Genomic DNA, 4,729 nt, shown 5'->3' on the forward strand with positions numbered 1-4,729 from the left:
AAAGCAGTTTCAGACCACTGCCTGCAGATATTTCAAAGGACTACATGTCATTCTAGGAAGCCACCTTGCACATTTAGTTTTGGTGTCGTGGCATGAGAAGCCATGAAGGCGCCTCTCAATGTGCGCTCAGGGCACCTCCACTGCCATCCCAAAGGGATCACAAAGGACAGGTCTCAGCTTTCAGCAGTGCTGAGCTCCTCACCCAGCAATGAAATCTCAGGAAGAGGCAGGAATTATGTGTTCCAGAGATTCTGGACTCCAATAAATGGCATAAATTTTACAGGCTATCTAACCCAACGACCTGCATGTCTCTTTTTCCTCTTTCTCTCATCCCTCATGTCACTTTCCCCAAAACCTACCATTGCACAAATGGCCAAAGCATCAACCATTAGGATATCCTTACACCATGATGCCAGCCTAGCTAAGGCAACATTAGTTTGAGCAGAAGCTCCAATCATTTTGCATGTTGCAGTACAAGATGTCATCACCGCAGTACGGGAGAAAGGTTTTTAGATTGCGGCAGATAAATTCCAAAAGATAGACTCCTGGTAGTAGCTTGGCCTAAAAAGCACAGAGAGAACCATCACACTCCAAACACAGCAAATCAAGGAACACCCAAAGACTTTGCCAGAACTCCACAGGCTGTGTGGAAGCTGTTTTGATGTCGTGGCATGAGAAGCCTTGAAGTGCTCTGAAAGTGTTCTCAGGGCACTTCCACTGCCATCCCAAAGTGGACACAAAGGACAGGCCTCTGCTTTCAGCACTGCTGAGCTCCTCACCCAGCAATGAAGTCTCTGGAAGATGCAGGAATTGAGTGTACCAGGGAACCTGGCCTCTAATAAAAGGCATGAATCCCACAGCCCACCCAACCCAAAGCCTTGTATATCTGTACCTTTTTCTTCTTCTCTCTTCTCTCGTGTCACCTTCCCCATATTCTCTGTGCGGGAGTTTGGCTTCTCTCTCTCCTGTCTGCAGGTTCAGCCGCATGTGTGACCCTGCAGGAACAGCCTGACCTGCAAGCAAAGGTCACGTTATTTCATAGCACTGCACGGCTCCAGCTTGGGGAGGAACTGGGGACTGAAGACATGTGCTCCTCCTTGGGAGCAGCTCCTCCCCATCCCATACAGTGAGGAGTGGGATATCTACCACTGACCCCCCTCCCATCCAGCAGCACCCCTGAAGTGCTGCTTTTCCCTCCCAGAATTGCCACCCTGAGCCACCCAAGGTGTCCCTCCACTGCCAGGCTGGCTCTGATCCACAGTGGAGGTGGAACCCTGAGCCCAGCAGACACTGATTCCTTCCCTTCTAGCCCAGGTCCTAGCAGAGCACTAAAACTCCACACCAGGAGTGGATTTGGAGGCTAGATGGAAAAAGGGGAATTGCTGTTGATTGGGGCAGACAGAACAAAATGCAGTTGCCAAAGGGAAATCAAAGCATCCCACAGGGTACAGCCAGGTACGCTGCACATCAAGGCTGTGCTGGTGTGGAAATATTGTATTAAAAGGAATTTATGATTACTACTATCTGCCAACAAAAATACACAGAATACATTAAGCTTCCGTTTTAAATGCAGAAAAGATAGGAAATTCAGAGTGGTTTTCATCAGTTCACCACAAACACATCTCAATGGCCAGCCCAGCACTGGGGTGAAGGGGAGGCAATATTTGGTTGCAACCTCTTGATGGCATTTCTTCTTCTCCTAATGCAGGAATTCTGCCTGCCCAGGACAGCAAGGATGCAGGTGAACAGCCACAGAGCTGCTCACAGATGGACGGACAGACCAAAGCTGCTCACCCTCCCCCCTTATGAGGAGGATTTCTTATTCAGCCTTTCCTTTCTCTCTTCCTTTTACCTAAAAAGATACCTGGGATAGAGTAACAGCTTGCAGGAGACAGGGAGCATCTCCTACCAAAGGGAAGTGAAGGCAAGGGTAATTATTTTGTAGAATAAATACATGTACTCACAGATAAAATCTCTGGTCTTGGTAACAAATTGATCGATCTCTCCCTGTTCAAGACCAAAGAGACATTTCCCTGATCAAAGGACCTGGTCCCTCCTGTGTAAGACTGGGATGTTTGTCACAATTCAGACAGAAACATTTCAAAGTCTGTAGTCATCCAATAGGTATAAATGCATTTAGAAAGTGCAGGAAAATCCATCTTGGAGGATTTCCTATTAAAACAAGGTTTGCATTTCTGGTAGACTCTCTTTCTCACCATCAGTCCTGTCCACTGGAAGCTGCATTGGTTGGTTATGTGAGAGGACAGGTGTGCTTATCTCCCCATTTTAGAGGAGAATAGGCTACATGTGCCTCCTCCACACTTGGAATGCTTTCCATGGACAGATCCCAACCTCCTACTACTCCTTAAATTTGTGATACACCGGACCTTTAATCTCTGTCTATCTATGGGAGCATCCTCCCCCGCTGAGAAGTTGGGCTCTGCAGGAATTTGGTGCCCTCACCAATGTGTGCCCCTTGCTGGTGGTGGAGTGCTGGTCAGAAAGGAGTTTGTAGGATCTCCATGAAAAGGCCAACATCACATCTCCTGTCCCTGGCTGGGGCAACACCAGGACAGGGCTCTGCCAGCAAGGAAAACACGGCCAATGCTAACCTGCTCTAGTGGGAGACATCCCTGCCCACGGCAGGGAGGTGGAACAAGGTGAGCTGTGAGGTCCCTTCCAGGCCAGGCTCTGAAGGATGAAATGCCATCGCGGGCTGAACGGGAGGCGGGAGGACGATCCCCTCCTCTGCAGACACAGCCAGGGCCCGGCTGGCTGCCTCCCCCCAAAGCCCAAACGTTCCTGACCGTGCCACCAGCGCTGGGCAGGCCAGGTCACAGCCCCAGCAGTGGCTGTGGCAGCTCTGGGCTGTCACACAGCCCATGACAGGGAGCACAGCACAGCTCCAGCTGCATCCAGCCACAGCAGCCTGCCAGGGAGGGGAAGGAGGTGGATGGAATCCCATCGAGGGAATCACCCAAAGGGAAAGCACAGGAGCAGGCTCCAGAAGGGTCGGGGGCTGGGGGGCCCAGCCCTCCTGTTTCTGTTCTCAGTGTGAGAAATGCTACTCACTTCCAAAAAATTTAAAAGGTTTATTAAAACCTTATCAGAAATACAACAGCAGATGGAATAGAGAAAAGATTACAGAGCTGGGAGCAGAGGATTTCCCCACCATGTGCTCACCCACACCAGGGAGGTTTCATCTTGTAACCCTTTAGCCCCCCCCAAAGTTCTGTCCATCGACTCCTCCTTCCCTGCCCAGGGGTGGAGATCCCTTCCTGACACCTTGAGTGGGGCTCAGGTGCTGCCACAGGAACGAGTGACCCTCCCAAATATCCCAAACCCAAGGCATCCCTGATAACAACACAAGGGGGTAAAACATAACTATAAAACTTCTCTTAACATTTCCCTTTTAATTGTGAGAGTCAACCATGGCATTACTCATCTGTCTAATCAGCAAGCAGAAAACAAAACCAAACCCAGGCCTGGTGCTCATGAGCTGCACCCCCAGCACAGCCAAATCCCCGAGGCTGCATCAGCCAAGGCACAAACCCTTCCTGCTCCTCCTTTGCACACTAAATGGGATTTAACCAGGAGCATCCGAACCCCAGAGCAAAACTCACAGCCCTGATGTGTTTAAGCAGCTCCTGGTGCTCCAGAGATTTCCCCTCCCCACCCAGCACAGCAGCCCAGGTTCATGGCACAGCAGGACAAATGCGTTGCTTTAATAAATAAACCATGAAAAACATCTCTGTTTTCAACAAAAAGATTGACACTGACACATAAAAATGTTACAGCTGCTCAAGGAAGGTCTTCTGTCTTATTTAGTTTGGGGTATTTTGAAGTCAAAAGTGTGTTTGAGGGTGGGTTGGCTTGAATAATGTGATTAAAATTGCTGATTTAGACAAGTAAGCTGGAAATACTGAATTTTAATCATGTTTCAGTATGTAGCTTCTAGACATTTCCCTTAAAAATACTTGATTCTCTTTGATTCCTATAATTTGATACTATTCAACAACTGGGAGCACACACTGGAGCAATACATGTGTAAGCAATTACACAGCTTCACATGCTGCTAAAACAGAACCATTCTGTTAATAGCTTTTTCCCGAGAGAAATTAATTTTTTACTTATTGTTTACATTAAGTTGCATTTGGGAAATGAAACTCAATTTAAAAAATACAAAACCACGCTTTCATTTAAGCCATTTTGTAATATTTTTTCTCCTTGACACCTCAGACAAATAAAATATGTGTATCCACAGGTAGGCACTGCATAGATGTGTTACTGAATCGTCCCTCTTCCCTGAGAGCTGCAAATCCTACAGCTGCCAGACCTCATCCCTTGCTCCTCATAAAGGGAAAGAAGAGTTTCCATTCCAGTTAATTTCCCAGCTCTAAATCAACTACCCAGTGAGTAGAAATAGCTGTGAAATCCCCTCCACAAACCTGCCAGAAGGGTTCCAGCTGTGGAGAGGGAAGCAGCAAATTCCTGCTCCCACAATTGGTTTGGAACCCTTACCAATTAAAAAATATCCCACTCTTGGGATTTTTTTAACCACAACTAAAATAAATTGAAATCAATTAAAAATAAGATCACAGACTCACAGAATGGCTTGGGTGGAAAGGAACCTTAAAGCTCATCCAGTGCCACCCCTGCCACAGCAGGGACACCTCCCACTGTCCCAATGTCCAGCCTGGCCTTGGGCACTGCCAGGGATCCAGGGGCA

Source organism: Melozone crissalis, unplaced genomic scaffold, assembly GCF_028551555.1.
Source record: "Melozone crissalis strain CALT ecotype California unplaced genomic scaffold, PUWL_Pcris_2 ptg000073l_1, whole genome shotgun sequence".
NCBI lineage: Eukaryota > Metazoa > Chordata > Aves > Passeriformes > Passerellidae > Melozone > Melozone crissalis.